Here is a 16,880-nt window from a genome sequence, read left to right as displayed (position 1 = left end):
GATAATGTTTTCAATAGTTACTATATGATTCCTTTGTTAGTTTGAGAGCTATATTTTATATGTCTATTTATTACATTATATATCTATTATTAGAGGTAGCTTTAACATGTTAATGGAAATATTTGTCTCTACATTTTTTTTTCTTAAAAAATTACTCAGTGTATTTGTTCTTTTTCCAAGCAAAAACAGGACACTGTACTCTTAGTCCCCTGAAAATGGTTCCATTCTGTGTCTTCCCTTCTCTTCCTATTTATCGTATTTCAAATTTTAGTTCCACATGAAAAAAAATCATATTAACTACTCTTACATGTTTTTATAGGTAATAGTTATTTGAATTTATAAGTGTAATTTGTCAAATTTCTCTGCTTCCCTTCTTTTTTCATCCCATTTATTCCTTTTGGGTTTACGTTTTTCTTACTGAAGTATATCCTATAACATCTTATCTGTATGTGTTTGTGTGTGTGTGTGTGAGAGAGAGAGATTTCTTAGACTTAGTATTTCTAAAGTCTTTATTTTGTTCTCACTTTTGCAAGATAGTTTAGATTGATTCTGAATTTTATATTTATTGCTATTTTACCTCAGCTGTTTTAAGATACTATTTGTCTTCCACCAACAGTCACTGCTGCTGAGAAGTCTTGTCATAGTTTTCACCCTTTTGTAGATGGCCTCTCTTTGCTCTGTGTGAGAATTTAAGTTTTTATCCATTATTCTTCAAATACTTATTTATTGATTGATAGTGTTCTAGACTGGAGAAGGAGATGGCAACCCACTCCAGTATTCTTGCCTAGAGAACCCCGTGGACAGAGGAGCCTAGTGGGCTGCTGTCCATAGGGGTCACACAGAGTTGGATACGACTGAAGTGACTTAGCATGCATGCATTCATTGGAGAGGGAAATGGTAACCCACTTCAGTATTCTTGCCTGGAGAATCCCAGGGACAGAGGAGCCTGGTGGGCTGTCATCTATCGGGTCGCACAGAGTCGGACATAACTGAAGCAACTTAGCAGCAGCAGCAGCAGCAGCAGCAGCAGCAGCAGCAGCAGCAGTGTTCTAGACACTGGGGATTCATCAGTGTATAAAGCAATCAAAAATCCCTGCACTTGTTGATCTTTTAGCCAGCAAGTGAATGTATTAGCTAAGATCAAGTTAGCTACTGTCATATTAAACCCCTGGTTATTACTGACTCAGTGCCTTGCAGTTTTATTTTCTATTATCAAACTATCTCCTGTGGATAGTTAGGCATCGCTCAAGATCCAGGCTTCCTGTTCCTCGTGGTTGTGACATCTTGGGCTGCATTGGGTCTTTGTTGCTGTGTGTCTGCTCTAGAGCATGCAGGCTTGGCAGTGCCTGGAGGCATATGGGATCTTAGTTCCCCAACCAGGGATCAAACTCGAGTCCCCTGCATTAGAAGGTAGATTCTTAGCCACTGGACCACCAGGGAAGTCCCAGTGACCATGCCACCTGTGGTTCCAGTGTGGTCCTGGGGTCCCAACATTCTATTAACAGCAGCCAGAGAGAGGGAGAAAGCATGGAAGATCGCATGAGAGGTTTTCATGGACCAGGCCTGGAAGTGGCACTTTCACTTTGGCCCGTGTCCTCATGACTAGAATTTAGTCACTTTTTCACATTTAACTTCAGGGTTGCCTGGGAAAGCTAGTTTGGCTATAGGCCCAGGAGGAAGAGAAAACACACCTGGGGATCAGCTAGTAGTCTCTGCTATGGAGAGACAGATAGTAAATAAGTGAAACACACAGTCTGCTAAATAGCAGTAATAGTGCTAAGAAGGAAAACATACCAAAGAGAGGGCTAGGGAGGGTATACACTTGCAAAGTGAGTGGTTGGTACCTAGTGGAGGTTTGAAAGAAGAATATTTCACAACAGCAAATAGCAAAAGCAAATATCTTCAGGTGGGGGCCATCCTGGCCTGATCAGAGCCCCAAGGAAGAGAGCATATCTGCAGAGAATGAGCAAGGGGCTCATTTTCATGAAAAACTTTATTTTTAGGAAGTCAGTGGGGTAACATTATGTAGGGCTCTGTAAGCCATTATAACAACTTCCCTTCTTACTCTGAGTCTGGAAGTCATCAGTGGGCTTTGAATGGAGGGCATGATCTGCCTTAATGTTTAGTGGGGTGACTCTGGTTACTGGGGTGGCAATAGACTAGGATATGGGCTAGGGCATAGACATGGACGATATTGAGTAGAATCAAACAGGTCAGTTACAGAAGTACAGGCTAATAATTCAGGTGAGAGACAATGATGGTTGGCCTAGAGTGTTCACAGTGAAGGTGGTGTGAAACTATCAGATTTCTTTTTTAAAAAAGTTTTATTTATTTTGGTAGTGCTGGGTCTTCCTTGATGTCTGCAGACTTTTCTCTAGTTGTGAGTGGGAGCTACTCTCTAGTTGCAGTGCACAGGCTTCTCACTGTAGTGGTTTTTCTTGTTAGAGAGCATGAGCTCTAGGGATTGCAGGCTTCAGGAGTTGTGTCTCTGGGGCTCTAGAGCACAGGCTCAATGGCTGTGGCACACCTGCTTAGTTGCTCCTTGGCATGTGGGATCCTCCTGGATCAGGGATCAAACCTGTGTCTCCTGCGTTGGCAGGTGGATTCTTTAACACTGAGCCACCAGGGAAGCCCTCAGATGTCTGAATATATTTTAAAGTATTGCTGAAATGACATGTTCATGAATAGGATGTGGGATATACAAAAAGAAAAGAGTCAAGTTTGCTAGTTTGGCCTCAGTAACTGAAGAGGGGTGATGTTATCATTTGCTGAGTTCAGGAAAATTGTCCAAGGAATATTAGGAGCTCAGTTTTGATAAATAAAATGAGACATGCCTTTATGACATCTAAATGAACATGTGAAAAGCCAAGGGGACAGGACCACTTTGAATATTTGTGAGTCATCAATGTAGAGATTGGTGTATAAAGCCATGAAGCTGGATGAACTGACAAAGTATTTGTGGTGGAAAAGAGATTCAAGATCTGATTGGGACATTTTGATGTTTCGAGGTCAGTGAGATGAGTGTCTAGTGAAAAAGACTGAAGAGGAGGTAAGGGAAGGTAACAAGAAAATCTAGGGCAGTGGAGGTTTGTAGGAACCAAACACAGAAGATCTTTTAAAAAGTGCATGTGTGTTCAGTTGTGTCTGACTCTCATGACCCTGTGGACTGTAGCCCACCAGGCTCTCATGTCTATTGGATTTTCCAGGCAAGAAGACTGGAGTTGGTTGCCATTTCGTATTCCATGGGATGTTCCCAATCTAGGGATTGCCACTACACCACCAGGGAAGTCCCTCTATTTTTATATTAGGTACTCTGATTGTTTCTTTTTTATATATCCCCATTTTATTTCTGGCTACTTTGCTTCATATTTTTATGTCATTTTAAGGAATATTATTTTCTCCTCTGTCTCTTGGAGTTTTAACCCATTTATTTTAAATTCTTTTTTATATTCTTTTATTGTTTACATTTTTATTTCACATTCATATTCTGTGGACTTAATTACTATCCCTATTGTTGATATTATTGGTTGTCTTTCCTAGTGTTAGTTTTGGATGTGTGTTTTGTGATTTCAAAATTATTTAATAATGATTTTCAGGCTTATGTGAAGTAGGAAGTTTTATTGTATTTTTATGTCTTATTTACTTATACTTTCATTACTTTCTGAGTCACAGTATTATAGTTGCTACTATTTCCTGTTCTGGAACCAGGTCTGTTATTGGTCCTTTGGAGCTCCTATGATACTGACATTTCAAATCCTGTCTCAAACCAGTGTCTGGTGTGGTTGGGTCCTAATGGTGAGATATGTGTGAATATTTTGGACTTCCCAGGTGGCACTTGTGGTAAAGAACCAGCCTGCCAACGCAGGAGACATAAGAGACATGGATTCACTCCTGGGTCCAGGAGGATCCACTGGAGGAAGGCATGGAGCCCACTCCAGTATTCTTGCCTGGAGAAGCCCATGGTCAAAGGAGCCTGGTGGGTTATAGTCCATAGCATCGCAAAGAGCTGGACACAACTGAAGTGACTTAGCACGCATGCACATGCATTTGGGTATCTTTCACCTCTCTTAAATATATATGTATGTATGTGAAAGTCGCTCAGTCGTGTCTGGCTCTTTGTAACCCCATGGACTATACAGTCCATAGAATTCTCCAGGCCAGGATACTAGAGTGGGTAGCCTTTCCCTTCTCCAGGGGATCTTCCTAACCCAGCAATTGAACCCAGGTCTTCTGCATTGCAGGCAGCTTCTTTACCAGCTGAACCACAATGGAAACCCTTCTTCTGAGTATGGAACTTATAATAAGCCCCTGCCCCAAGTGAGAGTTGGATGTTGTATTTTGTCTCTTCTCAGTTGGTGGTTTTGAGTGGCCTGGCCCTGATCCCCTCTCTCACACAGGACTTACACTGAGTTCTGATGGTCCCAGTGGAGCTGAACTCCAGGTTGCTTCTGCCGGTCTTGAGGAATTGGACAACATCCATTGCTTTAGTCCCATTACCACTCTATATTTATCTCTATCCCTGGTTCTCAAAGATGACTGCAAGTACATCTCTACATTGTTTATGCCTTTTTCATTCCATAGGGAAAAGCTTTCAATTAGGTATTTGTGAGCAAAAGGAATATGTTTTGATATTTGTTTTTCAATGTGTCTCTCAGAGGTTAGACACATTGAGAGAAATAAACCTCCATTTCTGGAAGGATATAGTTGCTAGGTGTGGTATGCATCCACAGTGTGGTAATGGTGAACATTTTTGGCTCTTTGGGAGATTCTTCAAGTTTCTAAAATTATCCCATGTAGTAGACAAAATATACCTACTTATCCCTTACCCTCACTTCCTCTCTCTTACTTTTCTTTTAATCCTTTATAGAATATAATCTACATATAGGTATAGAATCAAGAAGCCTATAATTCCCTGGAATTCCTCATTTCTTATTTCATTATGTTGACCAACATGACCTTGAAACACTTTATTTCTTTTTTTTTAAAGTTTTTATTGAAGTTTAGTTGAAGAGAAAGATACACCCATCTGAATGCAGATTTCCAAAGAATAGCAAGGAGAGATAAGAAAGCCTTCCTCAGTGATCAGTGCAAAGAAATAAAGGAAAACAATAAAATGGGAAAGACTAGGGATCTCTTCAAGAAAATTGGAGATGCTACAGGAACATTTCATGCAAAGATGGGCACAATAAAGGACAGAAATAGAACTTATGGACCTAACAGAAGAGATTATGAAGGGGTGGCAAGAATACACAGAAGAACTGTATAAAAAAGGTCTTAATGACCCAGATAACCATGGTGGTGTGATCACTCACCTAGAGCCAGACATCCTAGTGTGAAGTCAAGTGGGCCTTAGGAAGCATCACTACAAACAAAGCTAGAGGAAGTGATGGAATTCCAGTTGAGCTATTTCAAATCCTAAAAGATGATGCTGTTAAAGTGCTGTACTCAATATGTCAGTGAATTTGGAAAACTGAGGGTGGCCTCAGGACTACGGTCAGTTTTCATTCCAATCCCAAAGAGGGGCATTGCCAAAGAATGTTTAAATTACCGCATGATTGCACCACATGTTAGCAAGGTAATGCTCAAAATCCTTCAAGCTGGGCTTCAGCAGTACATGAACTGAGAACTTCCAGATGTACAAGCTGGCTTTAGAAAAGGCAGAGGAATCGAGATCAAATTGCCAACATCCTCTGGATGATAGAAAAAACAAGGGAATTCCAAAAAACACCTACTGTGTGGATCACAACAAACTATGAAAAATTCTTTAATATTTGGGAATACCAGACCACCTTACCTGCCTCCTGAGAAACCTGTTTGCAGGTCAAGAAGCAACAGTTAGAACTGGACATGGAACAACAGACTGGTTCCATTGCTGCTGCTGCTGCTAAGTCACTTCAGTCGTGTCCGACTCTGTGCAACCCCATAGACGGCAGCCCACCAGGCCCCGCCGTCCCTGGGATTCTCCAGGCAAGAACACTGGAGTGGGTTGCCATTTCCTCCTCCAATTGTCACCCTGCTTATTTAACTTCTATGCAGAGTACATCATGGGAAATGCTGGGCTGGATGAATCACAAGCTGGAATCAAAATTGCCAGGAAAAATATCAATAACCTTGGATATTCTGATGAACCACCCTTATGGCAGAAAGCAAAGAGGAACTAAAGAGCCTCTTGATGAAGGTGAAAGAGGAAAGTGAAAAAGCTGGCTTAAAAGTCAACATTCAAAGAATGAAGATCATGGCATCTGGTCCCACCATTTCATGGCAAATTGATGGGGAAACAATGGAAACAGTGACAAATTTTATTTTCCTAGACTCCAGAATCACTGCAGATGGTGACTAAAACCATGAAATTAAAAGATGCTTGCTCCTTGGAAGAAAAGGTATGACAAGCCTAGACAGCATATTAAAAAGCAGAAATATTTTGCCAATAAAGGTCCATCTAGTCAAAGCTATGGTTTTTCCAGTAGTCATGTATGGATGTGAGAGTTGAACCATATAGAAGGCTGAGCACTGAAAAACTGCTGCTTTTGAACTATGGTGCTAGAGAGGACTCTTGAGAGTCCCTTGGACAGCAGTTCTACCCTGAATTTTCACTGGAAAGACTGATGCTGAAGCTGAAGCTTGAATACCTAGGCCACCTAATGGGAACAACCGACTCATTGGAAAAGACCCTGATGCTGGAAAAGATTGAAGGCAGGAGGAAAAGGGGGCGACAGAAAATGAGATGGTTGGATGGTATCATCGAGTTAGTGGACGTGAATTTGAGCAAACTCTGGGAGATAGTGCAGGAAAGGGAAGCCTGGCATGCTGCAGTCATGGGGTTGCAAAGAGTCTGATGTTATTGAGTGACTGAACAACAAGTTGAAAAGTCCTAAAATCGTTTCCAATTTAAAAATTGTATTACTGAAACCTGTTCCTTAAATGTAAGCTCTCCAAAATAATTTCATTGTCTGTTAATATTAGCTAGTTTTTTGTTTTCTTTTGTTTTTGTTGTTTTTTTGCTGTGTCATGAGACATGCAGAATCTTGGTTCACTGACCAGGGATGGAATCCACACCCCTGTAGCAGAAGCTCAGAGTCTTAGCCACTGGACCACCAGGGAAGTCCAATGTTTATCTTGTTTTTTGTAAGGTCATTGAGAAAGAGAATATCTGAAATGCATGCCAGGATTTACAATATATCATGCTTTTTCTCAAATTTCTAGATCTTGCTCTTTAACATCAATTAGTATTTCTGAGCACAGCAAAATTACATTGCAGCAGTTTAACAGTTTTTTCCCTTAATTTATTTTATTTAATTTGTGGTAATTAACTTTATGGTGTTTTCATTGTTGTCTTTAACTGTTTATATAATGTATGTCCCAAGCATCTCAGCAGGAATTGCTTTATGAATCAAGTTTTCACTCTTTATTGTTATTTATAAAATGTTAATGGGTCCTATTTAAGGCATGTGTGATTAATAGCTGAGAGAATGTACTTTTATAACAGCACTGTTTTAATCTATGAAAATCAGAAGAAAAAGAGTGGCAACATGGCTCAGTTATCTTTGAAGGCATAGCTGTGTGTGTGTGTGTGTGTGACTGGCATTCATTTTGGGCCAAAGTAAAGTAATTAACTCCTTTTCTCATTTGGATAGTTATGGTCTTCCAATGGAGATAACTAGGTACATAAGATTAAACAAGCAAAGTCCATTAACCACACTGCAGAAGATCATGACAAATTATATGTAAACTTTAGTAGAAGTGACGTTTCTAAATAAATATTCAGAACTCTGTGAAAACTAAGTAGAGTGCCATATTTCAGGACTTCCCTACAGGAATTCAAATCAGCTGCTTTTTCTGTGGTACTTGTTGCTTGAAGACATAAAAGAAATTTAAAAAGCTAGTTTCTCCTCTATTGGGGCTTATAATCTAGCATATTGTTGGCCTTTAGCAAAGCTCTATGCTTCATATTTCTTTTGAGGAAGAGTAAGAAGAGGAGAAATGAAACTTCCCATAATGATGAAGGTAGTGTTTTGAGTTCTAATAGGTTACTTTGAAAAACTAACACTTAAGAATTAAAATTAAAATTTTACTGATATGTAGCAAATGATCAGAGAAGGGCACTGTCCCTAAGTGCCAGCTCACAGTGTGGTCAGGAAGTGAACACACCTGCATGACTGCCATCTGGTGATGAGCACAGGGTGTGGTCAGGAAGTGAACACACCTGCATGACTGCCATCCAGTGATGAGCACAGGGTGTGGTCAGGAAGGGAACACACCTGTGTGACTGCCATCCGGTGATGAGCATTTCCAGCACCCTGCAGGCCTCGCCCCCTGTGCCACCCTCAGACACAAGTCTTCCTCCAAAGGCTACCAGTACCTTGTTTTTCTGTTAGTAAATTGTGCCTCTTTTTGAAGTTTGTGTTAATGACAACACAGCATGTGTCTTCTTTTTAAAAGTACAGTCTTATTTATTTATTTGTTTTTGGCTCTGCTGGGTCTTTGTTGCTGTGACGGCTTTTCTCCAGTTGTGACGAGCGGCAGGCGACTCTAGCTGTGATAGGCGGGCTTCTCATTGCAGGGGCTTCTCGTTGCAGCACGCGCTGTAGGGCGCGTGGGCTTCAGTGGTTGTGGTTCCTGGACTCTTGAACGCAGGCTCGATATTTGTGGTGCATGGTCTCGGTTGCTCCATAGCATGTGGTATCTTCTGGGATCAGGGATCGAATCCTTGTCTGCCACACTGGCAGGTGGATTTTTTTACCACTGAGCCACCAGGGAAGCCCGCTATGTCCTCTTTATGCTGATTTCTTTCTCTCAAGATTGTGTACGTGAGAATCAGTTATATCTTATGTATAGCAGTTCATTCTTGGTGCTGTGAACCACTCCATCATGTGAAAAAGCTGCAATTTGCTTACTATCAGTGGACATTTGAGTTGCTTCCAGTTTTTAGCTGTGACAACATGGTACTGCTATGATCATTCTTATATGTGCTCTTCTGTATATGTTAAAAAGTATTTCTGTTGGGTGTGGGAGGGTTGGGTCTCACTTAGGTTCAAATTTAGATTTTGAAGATATTGCCCAATAGTTTTCTAAAGATTACCAATTTATGCTCTGACAGGTAGTGTATGAATATTTCTATATATTCTTGTCAACCCTTAGCATTTTGTTAAAGCCATTTGTTTGAGTATGTGGTGATTGTGGCTTTGCTTCGTATTTCCTTGATGACTGATGAATTTGAAACATTATTTTTTTCATGCTGATTTCCTACTAGGAAATTCCATTTGCAAAGAGTCTATGACCTTGCTTGCTTACTTTCATGTTAGATTTGTCTTTTTCATTAATTTGCAAAATATATATTATATATATTTGGCTTGTGCTTATGATTTTAGAAACACAGGGACTAAAATTCAGAATTTCAGTTCCCTCTAGTAGTTGATCTCATTAAAAATTTTTTTTAATTTATTTTTATTGGTGTATACTTGCTTAACAATGTGTGTTAGTTTCTGCTCTACAATGTGACTCAACCATATGTATACATATATCCTCTCCCCCTTGAGCCTCCTTGTCCCATCCTACCCCTCTAAGTCACCACAGAGCACCAGGCTGAGCACACTGTCCTATACAGCAGCTTCCCACCAGCCATCTATTTTACATATGGTAGTGTATACATGTGGAGGAGGAAATGGCAACCCACTCCAGTGTTCTTGCCTGGAGAATCCCAGGGACGGGGTGGATCCTGATAGGCTGCAGTCCATGGGGTCGCTAGGAATTGGACACAACTGAGCGACTTCACTTTCACTTTTCACTTTCATGCATTGGAGAAGGAAATGGCAACCCATTCCAGTGTTCTTGCCTGGAGAATCCCAGGGACGGGGGAGCCTGGTGGGCTGCCGTCTCTGGGGTCGCACAGAGTCAGACATGACTGAAGCGACTTAGCAGTAGCAGCAGCAGCAGTAGCAGTGTATATATATCAATGCTATTCTCCCAATTTGTCCCTCCTGGGTATTTGTGTGTTTGTGTGTGTTAATCACTCAGGCATGTATGACTTTGCGATCCCATGGACCATAGCCTGCCTCCTCTGTCTATGGAATGCTCCAGGCAAGAACACTAGAGTGGGTAGTCATGCCCTTCTCCAGGGGATCTTCCTGACCCAGGGATCAAACCCAGGTCTCCTGCATTGCAGGCAGATTCTGTACCATTGGAGTTACCAGGTGAGCCCAGTGTGTGTACATATATGTCACTGCTGCTCTCCCAGTCGGTCCTTTCCGGTAGTGGCTCCATGTGACTTTGTTTCCCTTTCAGACCCCACCCCCCAAAGTTCCTTCACTTTACCACCATGGAACCACAGTCTTCTCTCTCCTCTCCAGCCCATTGTCTCCTGCTGGTACTGACTCTCAGTAACACTCTGTGTATGTTTTCATGTATTGCCAAATCCCACTTTGTAATTCTCTAGATTAAAACCCGAAGATTACAGAAAAATGCCATCGTTTATTAGATATGGCTCGGAAGGACCAGTTTTCTTTTACACATTGAGGCAAAAGTTGAAACAGTTACTATGTTATAGGGAAAAAAATATTTGAAAACATTATAATATGAGAGGCTTCTCAGTTTAGCTTTTCTTTAATGACTTGAGAACTTCAGTGAAATTAATAGCTTTCTTTTGTACAGAAATATTTTATGTAACGCCAGGATATTTGGGATCTCTTAGTTAGTGTCTGTGTTGGTACAAGCCCACAAGGAAGTAGAGCATAATGTCTGTTTATGAAACAGTTGAATCCTACAGGCAGAAGACATCTGTGAAGTCATTGCCTGGGCTTCTCGAGTCCTGGAGTGTTGGGGTTGGGGTGGGTGCCATGCCAGGTGCTTCTACCCAGAGAGGCTCTGAGACCCTCTTCCATGAGGACAGCCTGGCTTTCCTCTGTTGTGCTCAGTGGCTTCAGAAAGAGTTCCTTCAAACATAGGTTGAAGCTACTCTTTTAAAATTGTGTATCTATTTTTATTTTATTTTTTGACTTTATTTAAAACTTTTTTAAAATCAGAGTATAATTGCTTTACAATCTTGTGTTGGTTTCTGCTGTACAGCAAAGTGAATCAGCTATACATACACATATATCTCCTCTTTTTTGAATTTCCTTCAGATTTAGGTCCCCACAGAGCCCACAGAGCACTGAGTGGAGAGTCTGCTATGCTATACAGTAGGTTCTCATTAGTTATCTATTTTATGTGTGTGTACCTGGTTGCTTCAGTCACATCTGACTGTGATCCTATGGTCTGTGGCCCACCAGGCTCCTCTGTCCATGGGATTCTCAAGGCAAGAATACTGGAGTGGATTGCCATGCCCTCTTCCAGGGGATTTTCCCAACCCATGGATTGAACCTGAGTCTTATGTCTCCTGCATTGGCAGAAGGTTTCTTTACCACTAGCACCACCTGGGAAGTCCTATCTATCTTATACTTTGTAATTCTCTAGATTGAAACCCTAAGATTACAGAAAAACTCCACAGCTTATTGGATATGGTTCAGGATCAATAGTGTGTATATGTCAATCCCAATCTCCCAATTCATCCCACCCCCCCTTTCCCCATTAGAGGCTGTCATAGAGAGTGAAGTGAGTCAGAAAGAGAAAAACAATTAACACATATATGTGAAATCTGAAAAAATTGGTATAGCCACTCTTATTTACAAAGCATATAGACACAGACATAGAGAACAAATGTAAAATGGTGTGTCTATTTTAAGTCCTTCACTTCTGGACAAGACGGTGGATTTGGTGAGGTTCAGTGGTTTGATGGAGGCCACATACCGCCAAGGAACAGTCAGGACTGATAGCCAAGTTTGCTCTCTCTGTAATGGTCCAAGACTCTGATGTTTGCATCAGCTGCAGTTAGATCCTAATGAGTCAGTTATGTCCTCTTCCTTCCCACTTCCTGACTCTGAGAAATATATTAATCCAAGTTAATTAGAGAAGCAGAGGGAGGGTCTGTGCCAGGAAAGGAGTGTTACTCCACATGCTTCCTGCTGTTGTATGTGTCCCTGGGCTCCCAGCTTGTCTGATATTCATGATCATGAATTCATAGAGTATTTCCTTTCCAACTCATCTTATGGCCCTCTGACCAATTTGGTTCATAGTTTTATTTAAGTAATTATGAATTTTTTATTCTCCTACTCTCTGGTATACTGTTTTACCCACTGTAGGTGCCTAATATTGGCCTTGTTACATTGGACCTATTAGTAGTTAGGACTTTTTCTTGTTTTCTTTGCCCCTCTCCTTCCTCTTTTCTCATTCCTTTTGTTTGCTGCCAGCATATTTGACAGCGGGTGGCTAGGAGAGGGGGGAGATGGGGAGATGTATTTTGAAGTTAAAATGTAGAAAACTTGATGGATTGGATATGTAAGGTAAAACTACAGGAGAAATCAAAAGTTTTATGGCTTAAGCAACTGGGTGGATATAGGGACAATTTCTATTTGGAGAAGTGGGCAGAGAGTCAACATGTGCTTGACAGCTAGGATTTGGAAGGAGGGCCAGTGGAGAGAAAATTGGGGGTAGAAAATGGAGATTTTTCTCTCATTAGTTTGTATATCAACTGCTGGAACTACCAACATAAATCTCTAAACCTGTTTCCCCAAGTCCTACTGAGTACCATAGGGCAGTTTTTCACCCACCATGATACTTAATTATGGGTTTCCCCAATGGCTCAGTGGTAAAGAATCCTCCTGCAATGCAGGAGATGCGGGTTCAATCTCTGGGTCTGGAAGATCCCTTGGAGAAGGAAAAGCCTACCCACTCCAGTATTCTTGCTTCAAAAATCCCATGGACAGAGGAGCCTGGTGAGCTACAGCCCATGAGATCACAAAAGAGTTGGACATGACTTAGTGACTAAACAACAACAACAAAATACTTAATTATATAGGATATCACAATGAAGTCATAAGCTTTATCTTTGGAAGGACAGGCTAAGGAGATGAGGTAGGGAAATACCATTGCTCCTTCTGCTTGCCTTATATCTGTACAGAAATGGAATTAGAAATCCTTGGCATCCCTGTAACCTGATTTATGAGAGCCTTAAGGCAATCCACTCCAGTACTCTTGCCTGGAAAATCCCATGGACGGAGGAGCCTGGTAGGCTGCAGTCCACGGGGTCGCGAAGAGTTGGACACGACTGAGCGGCTTCACTTTCACTTTTCACTTTCATGCATTGGAGAAGGCAATGGCACCCCACTCCAGTGTTCTTGCCTGGAGAATCCCAGGGACGGGGGAGCCCGGTGGGCTGCCGTCTATGGAGTCGCACAGAGTCGGACACGACTGAAGTGACTTAGCAGCAGCAGTAGCAGTAAGTTGTATTACAGATATGCTCAAGGAGACATGGGAAGGTGGGGCATCCCTGTCTAGCATGTTGTTGTCATGGTTACTCATTTCACAAATTTTTGTTTATTTATTCGCCAGTTTTATTGAGAAGTAATTGACATACATCTCTGTATAAGTTTAAGGCATGTACTGTAATGGTTTCATTCACATATACTGTGAGATGATGACCATAATAGGTTCCACTCACATCTGTCTTCTCTTATAGATTCAAGAAAAAGAAAAGAAAGAAAGAAAGGGAGAACATTCTCCTTGTGATGAGAACTCTCAGGGTTTACTCTTGTAATAGCTTTCCTATGTAGTCTACAGCGTGTATGCTCGTCACTCAGTGGTACACGACTGTTTGCGACGCCATGCACTGTAGCCCGCCAGGCTCCTCTGTCCATGGGGTTTTCCAGGCAATGATACTGGAGTGGGTTGCCATTTCCTCCTCCAGCGGATCTTCCCAACCCAGGGGTGGAACCCATGTCTCCTGCGTCTTTTGCAATGGCAGACAGGTTCTTTGCCACGGAGTCACCTGGGGAGCCCATATCTTCCAACAGTAGCTATAATCATGTGGTACCTTGTATCCCCGGTGCTTATTTATCTTATAATTGGAAGTTTATATCTTTTAACACCTTCCTTCAATCCCCTGTCTCATTCCCCCCTACTACCCCAGCATTTGGTAACCACAAGTCCGATCTATTTTTCTGCAACTTTTTGTTTAATATTTCATATACGTGTGAATAAAATCATATGGTATTTCTCTTTCTCTGCCTGACTTGTTTCACTGGGCATAACGCCTTTAAGGTTCATCTGTGTCACAAACGGTTTCTTAGATTTTTATGACTGAATAACGTTTCACTCTATAGCTTCTTTATCTATTCAGCCACTGATGGACACTTGGGTCACTTCCCTGTGTAGGCTATTACAAATAGTGCTGCTGTGAGCATGGGGGTGCAAATATCTTTCTGAGTTAGTGTTTTTATTTCCTTTAGCTCTAGTCCCAGAAATGGAACTTTTGGATCATATGGTAGTTTTAATTTTTTGAGGGTTCTCCATACTATTTTCCACAGTGGCTCTACCAACTTACAATCCCTCCAAACAACTGCAGAGGTCCCTTTTCTCCACATCCATAAAAATATTTTTGATATGGCCATTCTAAGGTGATATCTCACAGTGCTTTTAATGTGCATTTCTCTAATGACTAGTGGTATTGCACATCTTATTATGTCCTCGGTGGCCTTTTGCATATCTTCTTTGGGGACATGTCTATTTAGGCCCTTTGACCATTTTTTTAGTTGAGTTAGTTGTCTTTTTTTTCCCTAATAAGTTGTATGAATTCTTTATGTATCTTGGATATTAACCTCTTACCAGATACATGGTTTGCAATTATCTCTTCCCATTCTGTAAGGAAGGGAAATTTGAAGTATTTTTTGAAATCCTTCTACATGCCAGGCTCTCATGAAGGCACTGAGAATAGAGCAGGGAAAAAGACCAATCCTTGCCTTTATGGGAGTTAAATTCCAGAACATCAACTATGTCAGTACCCTCTTCACAAATTTGCTTGCCCATTTCTGCAGCATAATATTAAAAATTTTTTAAATTTATTTTATTTTATTATTGGAGTGTAATTGCTTTACAATGTTGTGTCACTTTCTTCTGTACAATGAAGTAAGTCAGCTATATGTATACATATATCCCCTTCCTCTTAAGCCTCCTTCCCACCCTCCCCACCCAACCCCTCTAGGCCATCACAGAGCACCCACCTGAGCTCCTTGTGCTTTATACCAGCTTCCCACTAGCTATCTGTTTTTACACATGGTAGTGTGTATATGTCAGTGCTACTCTCGTAATTCAGCAGCGTAACCTTTAGCCTTTTGCTTAAATCAAACACACCTACTACTTGCTGTTTCCCAAATCACACACATACTCACTTCCTTTCATTTGCTTTTGCTCAGTCTCTCACCCGCCTGCTTCTCTGTTCCTCTGAGTGGGCCAGTATGACCCACGCAGGACTGGTGTTACCCCAGGGGATGCTGGTCAGCAGCCAGTTCTAACTGGCTGATGCCTGTGCTAGACCAGTTATTCACCGTTTCACTGTTAGCCCTGCACCACCCTTCCAGGTGCAGCTCAAGCCTCTCTGCAGCCTTTTCTGGCTCCTTCCTGTCTTCAGTGATCTCATCTTCATGTGAACTGCTGGTACCCACGGGTTTATCCCACTTATTTCACAAAGCTCACAGATTTTCTTATGACATCTGACATAGAGTTGTTTGCATTTTATTTAAAAAATTGACTTAGGCTTTTGTCTTTTCTTCCAAAATAGATAACATGCTCCTTGCACAACTCGGACACTAAATCTGCAATTTGTAATTGATCAATGCATCAGGCTGGACTCAGCATCTCATAACTGTCTGCTGTGGACTTGCAGTAGAGAGGGAGCTCTATGCTGATATTCTGTGTCAGTGTGCTTATCTTTAAGCAGTTCCATCCTCCAGGGCCTTCTTCTGCCCCCAGCTCCTGTCTCAGAGCCATCCCCCATCACCTTTTCTTGTGGGGCATTACCATGCCAGCACCCCTTAGGATGCTTGGCTGGTTTTCTGCATTAAGAGGACAGTGGGGCGTCTTGCTGCCAGCCAGTTTAATGTAGGCTGACACTGCTGGCACACTGAATTAAGGTGGAGGAGCTGGCTGCCGCGGAGAAGAGTCCATTCCTATGGAGGTTAAAACAAGAAAATGACGGAGTGCGGAACACCTTTCTTTTCAACTTATATTTAGATGGTGAGAAGGCAGTACTTAAGCCAGAGCAGAGGATGAGCTCTGATTGTTAATTGCTAAGTGAGGTGCAGTATTTTAATTTAACCCAGTCATTTGTAGAACTAGGCAAACGAGGTACATATTCTTTGCTCTTGCCCATGATATAAGGCTGAATATTTGAGAATTAATCATTTTTGGATGTTCCCGATTTGTCATTTTAAAATTGTAACTCCAGTAGTTTTTCCCCTCTGGGTAGAAGCCAAAGGAAAAGTGTTGTCGCCTTTTACCTAAGAGCATGTGACTACAGAGTCATGACTACCATATGGTAAAGCTGGTTGACAGATTTACTCAAATAACCCCCCAATTATTTAACAAATTTCGAATATTTCACTGCAGTTTGATGGTCTAGTCAGCTACCCGAGCAACTACACTTAGAGTTTTGCAGCAAGCGTCTCCATGGAGTTTCATAAAGCACTTACTCTTCCTATTTTTACTTTCCAGTAATATTTCCTATTTCAATATTCCTGCTCTAATTCTAAAGTCTGTGAGCACAAAGCAGAGTACACTGGTGGAACTGACTTTCTGGCTGTAGGGGCAACAGTGATGCATCTTGGGTAATCTTTTGGAAGTGAAGTGAAAGTGTTAGTGACTCATTTGTGTCCCACTCTTTGAGACCCCATGGACTGTAGCCCACCAGGCTCCTCTGTCCATGGGATTTTCCAGACAAGGATACTGGAGTGGGTTGCCATTTCCTTCTCCAGGGCTTCTTAGCGATCCAGGGATTGAACCCAGCTCTCCTGCAT

This window comes from Bos mutus, chromosome 17, assembly GCF_027580195.1.
Source record: "Bos mutus isolate GX-2022 chromosome 17, NWIPB_WYAK_1.1, whole genome shotgun sequence".
NCBI lineage: Eukaryota > Metazoa > Chordata > Mammalia > Artiodactyla > Bovidae > Bos > Bos mutus.
This window is presented reverse-complemented; position numbering follows the sequence as displayed.